At 42.6% G+C, this 17897-nt stretch overlaps 1 protein-coding gene across 3 annotated transcripts in view; it reads left to right on the top strand.

Annotated features, from left to right (window-relative positions):
• Positions 1–9650: 9650 nt before the first annotated feature.
• The window catches only part of WDR47 (WD repeat domain 47), a 59599-nt gene continuing 51352 nt past the window's right edge, over positions 9651–17897 (top strand). The window contains exons 1-2 of one of the 3 annotated variants that reach the window (XM_078392281.1): positions 9651–10438; positions 11411–11478. The gene's annotated coding sequence lies outside the window, so the exon portion shown is untranslated. The remainder of the gene's footprint in view (positions 10439–11410; positions 11479–17897) is intronic. The other 2 variants (XM_020784666.3, XM_020784668.3) reach the window with 2 other exon arrangements.

Here is a 17897-nt window from a genome sequence, read left to right as displayed (position 1 = left end):
TCTTCAATTAATCAATTAATTCAGCTGATCATGAAAACCCAACATGGGTTAAAAAGCAGATTTATTTTTAATTGAAAAATAAACCTACATTAAAAACATCATAATTCACAAAAGAAAGACAGAGTTAAGAAAAGGAAAAATATAATAGTTAATACAGACTAATATCTCTTAATCTACATTAGGCATCCTTCAGTCTCGAGAGACTATGGTAATGTGCTCTGAACGGAGGACTTGGAACAGTGTCTAGTGTGGCTGAGAACACCAATTCAAGAGTGACAATCCCTTCCACACTAAAGACAAATACAATCTGTCCCCTGTCCAGCTCCCTGATTTTGCTGGGTTTGGGACTGCCTCTTTGCTTCGGCCTGCTGAACAAGTGTCTCTTCAAATTGGGAGAGGCCATGATGCACTGCCTGCCTCCAGGCTGAACGCTCAAATGTCAAGGTTTTCCATCTGTTGAGGTCCATTTATAAGGCATTCAGTTCCTGCTTGCAGATATCCTTGTATCGCAGCTGTGGTCGCCCTCTGGGGCGATTTCCCTGTAGTAATTCTCCATACAGGAGATCTTTTGGAATCCGACCATCAGCCATTCTCACGACGTGCCCAAACCAACGTAGACATCACTGTTTCAGTAATGTATACATGCTAAAAATTCCGTCTCGTTTTAGGACTATTCTGTTTGGAACTTTGTCCTGCCAGGTGATACCAAAAATGTGTCAGAGACAACGCATATGGAACGTTTTCAGCTTCCTCTCCTGCCATGCACAGAGGGTCCAGGACTCACTGCAGTACAGGAGTGTGCTCAGGGCACAGGCTCTATAGACCTGGATCTTGGTATATGCTGTCAGCTTCTTATTAAGCCATACTCTCTTTGTGAGTATAGAGAACATGGTAGCTGCTTTGCCAATGCATTTATCCAGCTCAACATCTAGGGAGAGAATGTTAGAGACTGTTGAGCCAAGGTACACAAAGTCAGGAACAACCTCCAATTCTTGTGTGGAGATGGTAATAGAGGGAGGTGAGTCCACGCCCTGGCCGATGACTTGTGTTTTCTTCAGGATGATTGTTAATCCAAAGTCTTGGCAGGCTTTGTTGTTCCCTACATTTCTCCTGCAATTGTCTGAGGGAGAATACCATGTCAGTGGTGGATCTATTAGCTCGAAATCCAAACAGTGATTCTGGATAAACTCTGTCTGCAAAGCACCTGCAGCATCTTCAGTACAACACAGGCAAGCAGCTTCCTTACAACGCTAAGAAGAGAGATGCCATAGTAGTTATTGCAGTCACCCCTGTCTCCTTTGTTCCTATACAATGTGATGATGTTTGCATCCTTCATGTACTGGGGTACTCCACCTTCCCTCCAGCAAAGACAAAAGACTTCATACAGTTCGGTGGTAATGATCTCTTTATAGCACTTCAGCACTTCAACAGAGATGTTATCCTTTCCAGGTGCCTTGTCGGAGGCGAGAGAATCCAAGGCCCCTTTTATTTCTGCTAAAGTTGGTTCGCTGTCCAACTCTTCCAGGACAGGGAGGCACTTGATGTTATTTAATGCTTCTTCAGTTACTACATTCTCTCTAGAATATAGCGCAGAGTAGTGCTGCACCCAGTGTTCCATCTGCTGTGCTTGGTCCTGGATGATCACACCTGTAGCAGACTTCAAGGGAGCCTGCTTGATACCGTCATACATTCCCTTGATGTTACCTGTGTCCACTGCTATCTGTATCTGAGAGCAGAGCTGAAGCCAATAATCGGTAGAACATCTCCTGGCAGTCTGTTGGACTTGGCTACGAGCAGCTCAAAGAGCCTGCAAGTTGTACTCACTAGGACAGGCTTTGTATGCTGCCAGGGCTCACTTCTTATCCTCAATGGCTGGCATCAACTCCTCCGAATGGGCCTCGAACCAGTCTGACGTCTCTTTGGTCTTCTTGCCAAATGTGGACAAGGCGGTGTTATAAACAGCGTTCTTGAAATGTTCCCATCATTCAGGTGCATTTGCATCAGTCGGGCCTGAAAGGGTTTCCTTAAGTGCTTGGGCAACTTCCTCCACTTTACTTTGATCGGGAGTCTTGCTGATGTCAATATATGGTCTTTCTTCCTTTTTCGTGTGATACAATCTCTTTGCTCGCAGTTTTACTCTACTACACACCAGGGAGTGATCAGTATTGCAATCAGCACTCTGGTAAATGCATGTGATCATAATAATAGGAAGGCTAGTGAGGATCAAATGGAGCTGATGCCAATGCTTGGCTCTTGGATGTCTCCAGGAAACTCTGTGTTGAAGTTTTGTATTAAAGAACGTGTTGCTGACACAAAGACTATAATAGCAGCAAAACTCCAGCACACGTTGGCCATTTTCGTTCATCATGAACGATGAACCTCTTAATCTACAACTATTCTTATTACTAACATTTACTGCTCCCCACTACTGGGACTATTTGAGATACCTGTTGTTGCTGCTGCTGCTGCTGCTGCTTTCTCTTTCTCATTACAAAACCCCTTGTCCCTTTCAAAATTGCTAATTTTCTGGTGCTAGCTCCTGACCTTTCCCTTTCACTGGAACAAGTGTTATAAAATCCCCCCCATATTGCTAAATTCATTCATTTTCAACAATCCTTTTTAAAATTTTAATCTCACATGTCAACTTATCATTAATGGCTACATTTCATACTTTATATCATTCACTTAATTGAAAATTAGATTTAACTTTCCATATTTCTTTTGCTATAATTAGTCTTGCCGCAACTACTAAATCTGTAATTAATTCTTTTTTCAACCATCCAAAATTCATTCTGAGTTTCCCTGCCGACATTCTGTCCCCACCATCCTTAAACAAGCTTGTGCAAAGGGGTGTAAACCAAATCCATTGGTCCCAGTAATAACAAAAAGAGGGATTTCCCTGGAAAAAAGAGGACACTAGTTCCTATCCAAAGAGACCTCTGGGTAGTGTGGGCGGCATATAAATTGAATAAATAAATAAATAAATTATGAGGGTGGGTTTTTTTTGGGGGGGAATAGGAATGCGCATCCAACATACATAAGCAGATCTATTTAAAAATAAAAATAAAGAACATACCACTACAAGCCCAATTTTATAAATGTGGGAAGAATATCAATGTCACTCCAAGGGTCCCCAAAAGCAGATTTTTTAAAAAACAGAGGGCTAGAGAATAAGAGCCAATCATAGTTCAAATGACGTGGCTAACACAGATTTTTTAGGAGGGAAACCTCTTGATAGCAAATGGAGCCATAGAATTATTATTATTTTAATTCAAAAAGGCAGCCAAGTATTTTTTTTTTAAATTAAAAAATATGGGTAGCCCAAGCAAGCCCCCACCCTTTGCTAAAAGTGGCAGGAGGAAATTGCCACCACTTATAAAACAAATGTAATCACAGGGGTTTTTTTTTAACTTAAAAAGAGGCCCAAGCATTTTCAAAGTTAAAAAAAAAACTAGGCCAAGTAGGTACCTATCCATTTTCTTTTGAAGGGTGGAAGGAGGATTGTTGCAACCCATAAAACAGGGTTTCTTTCCCTGTGTTTTGAGATGCCCCAGTACAACAGAGGGAAGCTTCTTCCAGATCTTTAGGGCAGCCAATGGGATGTGGGGGGAGGAGGTTCTGGGTCCCCATAACAAGCATCCAAAGGAGAGGAAGGAGAAGGATAAAATTCAGCACATACCCCCATCTCCTAGGACCAAACTGCTACTTCTTCACTCAGTCATGGACAGGAATGGGATTTTGGAAAGAGATAACCTGGGTCAGTTCAGAGTTAAGTCCATTGCAATCTCTTGGCAGTGATCTAAGTGGGTGCAAACTCCACCCAAACAGAGAGACACTCACAACATTATATTTTTTTTGCTCTTCTTTCTCTCTTCCAGCATGTCCAGAGGTGGTGCTTGTGTTCCTGCTCTGCAGGCGCCCCAAGAGAGGACAACCCTGCTCCTTTACTTGCAAGTGGTGACCCCAAATAGCTGACACATTGCCATCACAAACATTTCCTATAGCTAAACAAAAACCAGCTCCCTGTCCTCAAGGAGCATCCAGCCACATAGTTTAAAATCAGCAGAAAAAGGGAAGGAAGAGGACACAAGTGTAGGAAGTGATGAATGGAAAGAAAACTCAGGATTGCTCATACTTCCTTAGCTTTGCGAGAGATGCAGAGCACTTGGGAGGTGATGAACAGGAGGGTCAGCCACAGGTGATGCCAAACTCTGTGGTTGACATCTGTAACTGAATATGGTCGGGCTCGGAGGATCTCCTCTCATTTCCTCTTCAGAGACATGGATCGATGCTCCTTTGACAACTGGGTTCCAGGTAAGCCCTGCAGCTCCCCCATATTGTGGTCAGTGTGTGGCTGGTCAGCTGTGCCTCATTCCAGCAAAATCTCTCAGAGGATAGATGGAGGTTTCTAGGAGAGAAACCAGTACTTTCTAGGAATGATCATAGGTTGGCTGCCAGCTGACATGAGGAACTTAAGGGGGTCTGTCAACATTTGCCATCTACTGAGTCATGGGCAGGGGGAAGAGACTTTAGTCTTGGATTGCATGCTTCAGATTGGTAGCCGCTCTCCAAAATGTCCCCTCCAAAGTCTTCCAGAAATGGAGATCTGAGGTACCTGACTCCTATTTTTTCATATCCAGAGATGCCACATATCCCAGGAATTCATTACCAAGTAGGTGCCCTTCCTCTGTGCAGCAGTGAGAGACCCTGCACAGATGTGGCCTTGTGTAAAAAACAGAATCTGGGCACAGCTTCTTTTCATACTGAGGAGCTGTCCAAATCCCCTCAAAGGCACACTTATAGAAGGTTCAGGAAATTCCTTTTTTATTCCTAAATGTGATCTTGCCCAACAGAGCTTTGTAAATGCTATTTTTTGGGGGGTGACATTCCCCAACCCCCAATTTGGCTCAGAAATACTAGAAATCATTGTCCAAAAGAGTAACTTTTACAAGCTGTAGGTATGTAGTGACCATTTCTGTTGGTTGATCTCTGGAACTCAACACTTACGAGTTGCTGGAGAGCAAAGGATAGGAGGTGACGGTGGTCTGCATGGCCTGCTCGAGACTTTAATGGGGCACCTCTGGAAACAGGAATCAGGGATAGTTGCTAAAGCCTGATTTCATCTCATGGGGCTCTTATGCTTTCAGTTTCTGTCCTGCTGTGTCTTCTCATCCCAGTGTCACTAAGCAGCAGCAACAGGAGCACAAAGAGGAGGAGCTGCTGAATGAGATTAGTCCAGTGGAGTCTACAGCATCCTGGGTAAGGAATGAAAGGATGTCTTCTCTCCCAGTAGGATGTCTCCTTTCCCTCCCATTCCACAGCATGCTGCATGATGGCTAAAACTGTGCTTAGTGAGGCAGGCTTAAATTCAGGGCTTACCTACATATTGTATGTGCAAGCAGGCAATAATTCCTGTTCCTAGACCCCAAGAATGTGAGTTGGGATGTTGCTACAGAGAGATGCCAGCAACCCACTGCTTCTCCCTCTAAATGTTGCTTCCATCCAATACTGCAGGATTCTAAAGTTTGTTTCAAGTATGAACCATGCATATGGGGGGGAGAAACTGGATAATGGGTGACCTTGCACTGGAAAACAAGGCTCTTGGAGGAAGATGAAAGCATCTTTCCCTTGTTCTTGTGGCTTCTCTATCCATTTGGCCCTATCAACATTACACTCACACCAAGTGGCAACGCACACAATGTACAGGAAGGATCTTTCCAGAGAATTATGTGGATATCTCTTGTCTGAAGAGGCCTCCCTTGTTTTAAAGGGGAAACCAATTTTATCCAGAGACAGCAGGGGAGACCTTTTGGACTGAAGAGGCAGGTAGGCTTCAGGGTGAGTATCTTAACTTCCAGTTTGTTATTCTCTTTAATTTACAGGATTTGCTGGATGTGGAAGCCCCAGACAGCAGATGGAGCAGCCTTGAGGACTTGGTTTCTGACTGCTCATCTGCTTTAGAAAAGTTAATCAGCTGAGGGATAGGAAGGCGTGCCCTGGTTTGGCCCATATACACCCACAGACTTCCCCTCTACATAAGAGCTAGGGCAACGGCAAGTGGCAGATGATTTATGCCCAGTTTTCTAGCTCCATCACTAGAAAGACTGCTGGCGCTTGGCCAACCTTATTTCAGCTAGCATGGTAGGTGTCTTACACCCAGTTCATGCATACAATAAGGAAAGGGAGCTCTTGTATTCAAAGACAGTCTACCTTTGGAATGAGGAAAGGACAAAGGTATTGCTTGGAACCTTCCTGAAGAGACCAGGCTGGCCACAGCTGGCCTGGAAATGGTCCAGTCTAGCAGGAGTTGCCTTAAGATTTCATGTTCTAATCTGTTGTGCGGGCTATTTCTCCTCATCTTCTGGTGGCACCTCCTAATCTTGCCAACACGAAGACAGAAGAAGAGTCAAGCCTTTGGATATGTTAGGCTTGTCTTTCTCCTATAGTATAAGAAAATGGCAACCTCTAAGAACTAGTGTCTGGGCTGCAGCACATTCTTCACTGCAAAGTGATATATGGGAGGGGCCAATGGATTCTGATAAGTACCAAAGAGGAAGAGGGATTTCACCCACCCCTTGCCAAATGCTTTTCCTTCCAGATATTCCTAGCTCAGCACCATTTCCCCTCCTGCTATACAGGAGGGTCAGAAGTGTGGGAACCTTCACTCAGGTAAGCCAGTGACATATATGAATGCAGAACATAGTTCCCAGAATCTCCCTGCTACCATGACCCATAGAGTTTGATTTTTGAGAATTGTGTTCCAAAGAGCATGGAGGCTATTTTTACATATCAGAAACTATTGCATGGATATAGCTGCAAATGAGTTTTTTCCCCCCTCATAATCTGCTGCAAGAATGTTACTGTCCCAATAGCCAAGCTGAGTGGCTCAAGTAGATGGGCTAAGCAAAATGTCTTCCATGGGATTGACTCTTCTGAGGGGCTGATGTGGAATGCAGCTGTGATAGTAAAATTAAATACTTTTACTAAGTATAACACATAAATGCACACACATTCTGTACATGAACACAACAAATCTTAAGCCTGGATGGATAGTTTGGCTGTGGAGCCAGAGGTTTGGGGTTTGACTCCCTACCAGGCCTTGTAGCAGAGAAGCCAGCCTGAGTGGCCTTGCGTATGTGTACATTTCTGTTTTAGGAACAAACAATAGGGGCCACATGGTTCCCAAGATAAAAAGGATCGTCCTCTCCTGCATCTCTGTTAACAATCTAATCTCTTTGGATTTGGGTTGTAATTTTGCCTTCATTCATGGCAACACTGGTGAGCAGTGGGGCACATGGCAAGTCCTATTTATTAAAATAGTGTCAGCAGCACAGAATGAGAAGATTACTGCAATTTCTAGGAAAGAGAAACTCACAGGAAAAATTATCCAAAGGATTTAGGAAGAGGCAAAAGAGAAAACAGTCTGTTTGATTTTGGGCACAAGATACAGGGGATTTTGAAAAGATTTTATATGGATGTAGTAAAAACTTGACAGTACTCATAAAAATTACTTTTTTGGACTACAACTGCCAGAGTCCCCCAACCAGCATGGCCTGTAGGATTCTAGGACTTGAGTGCCAAACAGTCACTTTTCCATTGTCTGTTCATATCTGGGTCTGCATACACCCAGTGTGGTGTAGTGCATTCAGTAAAAGACTAGGACTCAGGAGACATGGGTTTGATTCTCTAGCTTTCCCATGGAAGCTCACTGGAGTGTGTGGAACTGGTAAAACCACTCTTGAAATACCTCACTTACCTTGAAAACCCTATCAGGGTCACTATAAGTCAGTTCTGACTTATCAGCACATAACAACAAATGCTTGCTATCTCTTGCCTGGGATCTGCATTTTTGCACCACTGCAAAGCCATGTGCAGAATTATCCATGATTTCTGTGTTGTAGTCTGTAGACACAGATGGAGCCTGTAATTGGACAGTGGTTGGGGCAGGATCCTACATAAAAATCATGTGGATCCATGACAATCTGTCCCTTCGATCCATGTTTTTGTGCCACTGCTAAGTCATACACTGAAGGACTCATGATTTCCGTGGTGTAGTCTGTAGGCATGAAATTTAAGATTTGGTGAGGATTCCACAAAGAAATCATATGAAATCATAAGGTTACATTCTTGATTACATGGATCTACCTTTTACTCAGACCCACAAAATAACTCCCTTTCAGGAGATCAGTCACTCCATTGCTTTCTTTAAAGCAAACCTTTTTTTTTTAACTCAAGAAAATCTGTCTTCAGTCTGTTTATGTGGTATTTCTCTTTTAAATATCTTCCTCCTAATTAGAGATGGGGGTATTTGCAGGGCTTGAAAAATGCACTCGTCCACTTGTCTGTGATGAGTGAAAAATTTTGCGCGATGAGTCACAGCTCCCTCCCTCCCTGCCTCCTTCCCCTACGACTGTCTCTTTCTCTCTCAATAATCCTGCAGTCCTCCCCTCCCTCTCCCATTGCAAAAGGAAAACTGCCCTCTTCTCGCAATAAGAGAGTTCAAGCGGCACATAGAGATATAGTTCTGCAGGGGAATGTAGAGTAGTCCCATGCTGGAGAATATGGAGATTCCCTGCTCCCAATTTCAACCGAATGAGGACACATCCTGGGGTGGGAGGGAACTGTGGCTCCTTAAGAGGCCGGGTGCTTTTGTTTTCAATTTTATTTTTGCTGGAGACATTCAAAAGAAAGGCATTCAAAATACAAGCTTCATGACCCAACAGGCACACAGGTAATAAAGCAGCCCAAGTCTCAGGGTATAAATCAGTGATTCCCAATCCCAATAAATTGCAAGGCTATAGTCCAGTCATGCTGACTGGTGAAATGTTTGACTGACTGGTGAGACATTCTAAAAATTTTCAGGCCCTGGGTATTCGTATTTGTAGATGGATACAAATATGTCCCCCGCAGGTGGAAATAATGTCCACTCATAATTTGGCCGCTGTTATTTCCACCTGCAGGGGGATATTCATATTCATCTATGAATACCCCCATCTCTACTACTAATATATACAATATTTCATTTCCTCTTGTTGGCTACACCGGGGTCCCCAACCCCCGGTCTGCGGCCCATGCCGGTCCATGGCCTTGGCAGGACCGGGCCATGGAGACAGATCTCCCGTTCCCCACACATACTTCCCCCATGCACGCCCACCCCACTCACCCATGAGGGCACCCCACCCACCTGAGAGCATGTCCCTCCCACCCGCACATGAGCGAGCGTGCACTCCACCCACCCACAAACACACCCCGCCTCCCCGCGCATGTACCCACCCCCCTACCAGTCCACAGTTTGGAAAAGGTTGGGGACCACTGGGCTAGACTATACCACACATGCTGGGTCTTGTAACAAAGTGGCAGTTTTTCCCTTTTGAAAGGCCTGTTTAAAAAAGATATTTCAGCCCCTGCAGCTTGAATGCTTTCCAAATAAAATAAAGTGGGCTGGGCCATCCATTCTCTTTCAAGATAAGCAAGGTCCGTCTTTTCAATTTATGTGATCTATTTTAAACCTGGGAAAATTTAGGGTCCCTTATTTCTAAATCAGGGAGAGGGTGTAAAGCAGTTTTACATTTTTTTAAAAAAAGTATCTCGAAAAACCTTTGCCCATAACAATCTGTGCCTCCGATCCATGTTTTCCCAAATTCCGCACAGCGCAAGAGCTGACTGTCCTCTACAACTGTGCCCAATTTGGTGCCGATCTGAATCCCAGTTGAAAAGTTACACATTTTTGTATTGGGCTGACGCTGTTTTTGGCATTGCCTTATAGTAGAAGGTTGATTTGCTCTGCGAGCACAACATCGTTCCCGCACTCTTGTGCAGCAATAAGAAAGGCAAAGGAACCACGGAGGAGAGGCGGAGAAGCGTGGGAGGGACTGGGGAGGGAAAAAAATATATATCCCCACCGACAACCAGCAGTTCCCGTACTCCCTATTGGGCCTTCCCTGCCCAGCCCCACCATCACGCCCCCCTCGCCCGCTTCCTCCGCGGTCCTTCGAGATGCGGGCCGGCTGCCAGGCAGCCAAACATCCGCCGCCCTCCCCAGGCCCGCTGGGCAGCCGCCGGCCCCACCCCTGCGCCGCCCCTGCCTGCCGCGGCTTCCCCATTCAGGCGGCTGCGCTGTCACCCCCGCCGGGCCCTGAGGACCCGGTCTGCCGGGCAGTGATTGGCGAAGCCGCTTGACAACCGCAGTCGGGGCGCCGCCGCCGCCGCCGCTCCTCCTGCCTTGGGTGCGGAACGCAGGGACGGAGCCAGCGAGGTGGACTCGCCCCGGCTGGGCTACGAAACGCGTCCCGAGCCCGGCTCTTTTTTCCTCGCCCGTCTTCTTCCCCCACCCTGGTTGGAGGCGCTGCCGCCATTTTGTGTGTGTCCCCCACCCCACCCCGGCTGGTCTCCCCTCACGCAGCCTGTGCTTTTTTTGGAGGGCGCCTCCGCGGAAGAGGTGAGTCTCTTTTCGCCTTCGAACCAGGGAAACCCAAGCCATAGAGGGGGTTAGGATGAGGATGATGGGAGGAGGGAGGGAGTTGGGCAGCGGGACGTCTTCGCTGGCCTGTGTGGCATCGCCCGTTCGGGGGTTAGGCAGCTGCTTGGGAACACGGAGGTGGAGGGGGCGAGGGACGGAGAGAGAGAGAGAGAGAGAGAGAAAGGGGGTGCCCGAGGCCTGACAGGGAGGCCTGAGGCGCCTCTCGGGGTCAAGAGGTGGGTTGCCCGCCCGAGCCCTTGTAAGAGAGCAGGCAGGACAAGCGCCGCCGCCAAAAAAAAAGCTGAGGGCTGGCAGACAGCGGCCGGAGGGGCGAGACAGCAGCCTTCCTTGGGCTGCCCGGATGCTGAATGGGCGAAAGGACCCGGCTTCTTTTAGGGTCAGCCCGACCCTTGTCTCCGCTTCGTCGCCTAGTAGGGCTGTCCTCGCCTCAGACAACGCCTTGCAGATAAAAAGGTGTCTGTGATTACTGTCCCCCCCTTTTTAAAAAAATCTGGCAGTGTTGCATTTTTTTTCAACCTCCTTTTCCCATCCTCTGTTGCATATTTTCTCTTGCTCCTTTGTTGCTTGGTAGTGACAATGGCGAATTTTAAGCACCTGCTACTCCCTCGACTGTGCCTAAAAAGTAACCTAAAACTCTCTTGGATGCACAAAAGAAAGAGTAGGTCTCTGTTGTGCTAGCATGCTCCACAGATAGCACACCTCAAACATAGGTTTGCCCTGTCACTGGAAGGGGAAAAAAGGTGTGATGCTTTTTGCTCTTAAGATTTGTCCATTCCCAAGTTTTGCTTTCTGGAAAAAACATGCTGGACATGGCGATGCTTACTGTATGTATGTCAACCCCAAAAAGCCCATGTACTTACTAGTACATTTATTACAAAGAATGGTCTTACTATTTGAAATCAGGGTAGTTCTTCCTGTCTGTTTCAGCAGAATCACCTAATAGATTCAGATACCCGGTTATAATCCTTTGTTCCATGACTGAGCTGCAGTGAAAGAAGGTTAGATTTTTATGTGTGTATGCTTGTATATATATCTTTCTTTCAAATGTCTTGTGTGAGAATTCTGTGGGCATACAACTAAAGGATGACAGTTATGGATGCAGTCTAAAGAAAAGAATGTAAACTTGAGAACATAAGGGTAACAAGGAATTGCATATGTTGCGGCGACTGTATACAGTAGCTCAAGAGAATAATAGAATACCGTGTTCTTTGCTTTCACCACTGTACCGGTAACCTTAATCTGAAGTATGCCATGAACATAAATCGTACTGACAATTTTCTGGAGTAATGTGTCAATGGTGGTTTAGAATCCTGAATAACAATAGGTCACATTGTGAGATAGATCGGCTAAGCAAAATAGAACACAAAGAGAGCTGTGTTGAACAATAAGCAAAGCCCAAAATCAAAACTACGTATCAGGGTGATACCTCTATTGGACTAACTTTAAAAATGAAAAAAAGCACAGAATTAGCATTAACACATCATGCCTGAAGAATGGGCCCCAATTGCAAAAGCTTGCAAACCATTTTGTGTCCTTTTAAAGAAAAACTTGGCGTAATAAACATATCACCTTGATATGGAGTTTGAAAATAAATGTAAAATACTAATATATGTGTTGTGTCTGTAACATATTCTGATTTCTATATGATAATCTTTCAGTCATGTCCTTCCATCTCTATCCCTATTAACTGCTGTGCTGAATAATACTATATCACCTCACTCTAGTTCCATCCAAGCTCGTTTGTTTTATTTTGATCACTGAGACAAAGAATGTTTGGATAGTGAATTGTAACAGAAACAGATGAAAACAAGGAAAATGCACTGTATGCAGTACGATTATTCATTTGAGCATACAGTGAAGTTCAGTTTAGCCAGTTTTACATAGGGGTTCATTTGCCTGTATTTGCCTGTTTTCAAACTTAGCTCATATCTTTCCTTCTGTGTGTTTGGTTTTTTTTTTTAAACTACTGTAGGGGCTGCTTGTAAGGGGAGGGAAAAAACAAAGAAATGAATATGTCAGTGACAGCTTTAGTTTTTGCTGTTGTTGAAAGAGAAATATATACTGTACCACTCTTCTACAGGATTTATTTGAACACTGCCCAGGAATTATAAGATTACTTCTTCATATGAAGGTGGTATTCAGGCTTTACGGCAGCTGCCATCAAAGGAAGAAAAACTTGCTTCCTGTTTCCTTCAGTAAACCAGACCTCAAAGTATTTTTTAAGGAGTCACTGATATCTGGACCTCTACAGCCTTTCTATATCCCTTCTCTTTTTCCTAGATATCTTAAGTCACATCAACCAAAGCATTGTGATACTGAAACGATTTTATTGAGGATGGAGTGACAGTCATAATGAGTGCAGTAACTTTATACTGTACTCTCTTACTGTTCTGAAAGGAAAAATGATGATGCTCAAGGGTGTGCATGCATTGTCCTTTTGGTCAGTCTAATCAAGGACTACCATGGAGCTGGAGAAGGTTAGCAGTCTTTATCAAGGGATCATTTTTCCTTACAGAACCAAACACGTGAACAATAATAGAAAATTACCAACTTTGTCTGCTGTGTCATGACCTGGCTTGGGTAATTTTTGTCATGACATAATTTAACTGAAACAAAGCGCTGCTGCTTCTCCTTGATTTCAGTAGGGGAATGAAGCTCATGCATAAATCTCTTCCATGTAATTAATAGAATGCAAAAGTGCTTAACGTTAATTGGAATGGCCTAGCTGTATTGTGGTAAAAATAAAGTGGGTACAGCAAAGAACAGCAAATCAGTGGGCCATTTATTTCAGTAGAATGTGTAGAATTATCAGTTTTATTCAGGAATTTGAAATTTCACTGAATAAAGTAGCTTTTTGTAAATCTGATGGTATTTGTTCATATATTTGATAAAATATTTCTAATTTACTCAGTATTGACAGATCAAAAGGCAAGGTAAAGTTGATAAATTCAGTTTTAATACTTAGAGCAGTTAAAATGAGTTTAAAATCTTGACAATTTAGACAAAACAAAATTGCGGATTGAAAGAATAAAAGATCTAGCTGGTTATCTTGGTAGGCCACAGATGCTTGATTGAACAGCTATGTCTGAACTTGGCACTGAACTAATACTGTAGCAGTAACAGCAGCAGTTGAGTCTCCAACGAAGAGCATTCAACAATTAGGGTGCAATAGTTGAGAAAGAGCCCTTTCATATTTCTGTATGATATACTGCTCCCAAGGATCTGACATTCAAAACCAAGCTATCCAAAAGTACTTTGCATCATAACAAGACTAGATTGTAAAATCGTAGTGATACTGTACTGGGAAAATTCATTTCTACTCCAGGTTGCACGTAAGCTCAGAAGAATCAGGGATATCTGAGAAGGGGCGGAAAATGATTGAATTGATCCTGACAACCAAAAAGTCTCAGGACTTCATTTCCAAAACTGGACACTGTTTTATTTTCAATATACGTTTTTGTTTTGTAGAAATTGTGCAATGTTAGAATAAGGTCAAATGAAGAATAAAGTATCATATCCACTGAATATTCAATTTTTGCATATTAAATGCCATTTTGCTTGTTTTTGTATATTTAACAAAATAACTCTATTCCAATATTATAGCACTTACTTCAAATTGATGATGAATTTAAGATACAGGTGGGCACAGTGTTTTTACATGGTAAATAGAACAGCATTTTCTTGGAGCCACTTCTTTTGATTATCAAAGAAAGAACCCTCCAAAGGATTTTGATTTTTATACTAAATAAGTTTAATATGGAGAAAAGAGTAAGCTCCATTGAGCTCATGGATCCATACCTAGGAATAAACATGTGTATGTATGATCATGCTAATAGGCATTCTGTTAATTCAGAACACAAGCAGCTTGGCCTTTGCGGATTAAGTTGATCCAGATCAAGTTACCTTGCTTCCACATGGAACATTGGCCAAAAAAGCTTGTAGAATATATAGCACAAGCTGGCCGAAGTAATTGGCTAAGCTGCAAGCTAGAGAAAAAGGTAGAAATCTCTTTGCCTAGTACTGGACATAGTTATTGTGATTTACTTCATAAAGGTGCTACATTAGATCTGGGCTCTTGCAGAATAGCAATTAAGTCTATAAAGTTGTTTAGCTTTATGTAGTCTTTAATAAAAGTATTGCTGCTTGAGAATTGTAGCAGTTAAGACTGTCACTCTGAACTCTGCAGTACATCACATTGAACAAATATGCACTTGCAATTTAGTATTCTTGTATAGGATTGCACCAACATACTGGCTGTACAGTACTTTTTAAAAATCTTGTGCAGTAATGTCTTATGCAATATAGAGATGCCTTGTTGGGAGATTTGGGAAGGGTTAGTCCAGAATGCCTCTTGTGGTAAGTTAACTGTGGGTGTGACCACACAGAAGTTTGTCCCAGGTTGACATGAAGTTCTCTAGATCACTCCCTGGCATTTAAATTATTATTGCTGTTCACATAGAAATGTTTAATTATTTCAGATAAGTGCGTTTCAAGTGTCTACACGTTACACAGCCCCACTTCCCCCGACCCTTCTCTGCCGTTATCACTATCTTCCCACCTGCATTTTTTGTTTGTATTTAAATCTGTCTTTTGTTAATGTTTAGCAAGTGAAATAGTGCTCAACTGCTAAGAAAGTAGGCATTTGAATGTGTGCTGTAGTGGGTTAGCAGTATAACACTGCGTTTATTCATTTAAGCTATATTGTAAACTAAGAAAAATGTTTTTAAAAATAAATGTACAAATTGCATTCCAGCTGTAGTTCTTACCAGTGTGAGCAGAAGGCAGGCAAAAGGAGTAGGGTTCACTCCCACACTATGCCCACTCTGTAACATGCCCCAAAGGACCAATACAGGTAACACAAGCCAGAAGCAAGATAAAATAATGTGACTGGAAGCACTATAAGAAGCTCCCTCCAGACGAAACAAAATACAATGAAAACTATTACTGAACAAATAGCTACATTTTTGCTTTTATTTGATTAAATTTCATACTAAGAAGATGGGTTACTTAGAAAGTTTAAATTCTAAATTAAATTTTAAACTTTGAATTCCCTTACGTTACCTACCTGTACTCACTCAGAAGCTTTTTGCTTCTGAGTGAGTACAGGGTTTTGCACGGTGGGTTTGGGCTGGGGGGGTATGTTTCTGTGCTGTGATTTTTTGTGTGTTTTTGTGTATTTGTTTTTTCAGCACCAGCGCATTCCGATGGGGCTTGCAGTGGTTTTTGTTTTTTTGTTTTTTGTAATTCTTTTTTAGCCAGAACGGATTAGTCACGATCCAATGCATTCCTGTAGGAAATGGTGCTTTGACTTACAACAATTTCGAGTTACGACCATCATTCCGGAACAGATTAAGTTCGTAAATCGAGGCACCACTGTATTAATGAAAAAGAACAGATGTACTTGGGATTAGTGATATCACCATGTAATTGACAGATAAGAACAATAAGAAACAGCACAGATAGTGAGACAAATACCTGTCACTCGCTCCCTGTTATTTAATTAATTAATTAATTAATTAATTAATTAATTAATTAATTAATTTATACCCCGCCCATCTGGTCTAAAAGGCCACTCTAGGCGGCTACAGAGATAACTATGATATTATATAAGCTTAACCATCTCCATCCATTAATTGTCAGATTGGTCCAATATGAGCAGTCCTCACAGGTAATACATAGTAGACAACAGTGAAAAGAACGTGCTGTACATTATAAAAGGCTGTACTCCTTTTAGACAAATAATTAAGTCAAAATGAGTAGAAAACATGAGAAGTATTGTGTATGCCTTGTGAATTTGAAGCTATCAGTCTTATCATAGATGTTTGACCTGTATTCACTCATTCTCTTCTAAAATTAGGGAGTTAGTAATGATTGCATCTACTCTTTGATGGTGATTCCATCCTCAGTTAGTTGCCAGTGCATTTGTCTAAAATATTCTTATACCAGTTAACAGGATACACAAGGAAACAGGAACCTTGCATTTTTAATGTGCATATAAGAAGGAATTCCAGCATGCAATCATGACCATACAAGGTTTTTAAAAAGCAGCATATGCTGAAATTCCGTCTTTTATATAACTTGGGGAAAGTAAGTACGCTTTTCTCTTTTTTGTCTAGTTTCTCTGTGGACATCTGATTGTAAGCGGGTTTCTGTTGACAATGCTTAAAGCTGTTGCTTAGTGTATGCGAACTGCTAAGCAACATACTGTGTCGTTTTTGCAACAGCATGTATAAATATTTAATAAAAATCACAATACTCACTTGGTATGTGAAATGAACTCTTTTAACTTATAAAATAATCTTGCAATCATATTGCAACTATATATGTGGTATTTTAAATCTAAGGAGCTTAGTGCATAGCTAAACATGTTGGGTTACTTTACATGCAGCAGTGTGTTGCTGTATTTAAAAAGTCCAAAGAAAATCCCGTATCTAGAGCAGTGGAGAGATAGGAGAAATTTAAGTGGCTGTGTTTAAAGATTGTATCGTTTTTGAGTTTAGAATTATCAAACAGTTAGGCCCTCTGAGATTCCCATTCTCTAAAGGGAGTATCTCCCAAGTATCAAATGTCGGTCCCCAACTGCTTAATGAGAACTGAAAAAAATTATGATGAAATGCTACCAGCTGTCTTTAGCAGGAAAAGACATCTCACTTGCCTAGGGGCTTTGTGGTTTCTCATCCTTCATACAGAGGCATATAGTTATTGAATGTTCTTTCACTGAATCCTGTGGGCCAGCTGCCTCTCCGGTCTCCTTCATCAGATTTGGCAGCCAAAAGTATACAATAGATTTCAGGTTACGTCTGTCACTGGATCCACAAAAACATATAATTATTCTCATTCTAAATTACCGTGCCTTAAGATATGGAGGCAAGTTAAAGCCAATCCAGTCAAACGCAAAATGGAGCTTGCTTTCATCAAAGTCAGCATTCTGTATATTAGCATGTGTTGGTAGTCTCTAAGATTGATTATTGCAATGCTCTCTATGTGAGGCTGCCTTTGAAGGTGATACAGAAGCTACAACAGGTGCAAAATTCATCAGCTAGGCTTGTGACAAAATGTGGAGGTATGAGCATGTCTCCCAGGTTCTGGCACATCTGCAGTGGCTTCCTTTTTTTATTTCTATACTAGTATTAACTTACAGAGATTTCACTACCTGTTGGAGCAGCTTTCCCTAAGATTGTCTACCAAAGCTATTTGGTCTTCCCATGCTTTGCAGTTATGGGTGGTCACCCCAGGAGAAGCCTAGAAATATACCAGCAGGACCTGGGCCTTTTTGGTGATGGTCGCAGCGTTGTGGAACACGTTGCCTGTGGCTATATGCCGGGTTGTCTCTTTCTCTTGACCTTCAGGAAACACATAAAACACATAAAATCCTAGCTTTTTGAGGAGGCCTTCCTCTCATCATTTTCTTGCTGTT

Source organism: Pogona vitticeps, chromosome 4 (assembly GCF_051106095.1).
Source record: "Pogona vitticeps strain Pit_001003342236 chromosome 4, PviZW2.1, whole genome shotgun sequence".
In the NCBI taxonomy this organism is placed as follows: domain Eukaryota; kingdom Metazoa; phylum Chordata; class Lepidosauria; order Squamata; family Agamidae; genus Pogona; species Pogona vitticeps.
This window is presented reverse-complemented; position numbering and strand designations above follow the sequence as displayed.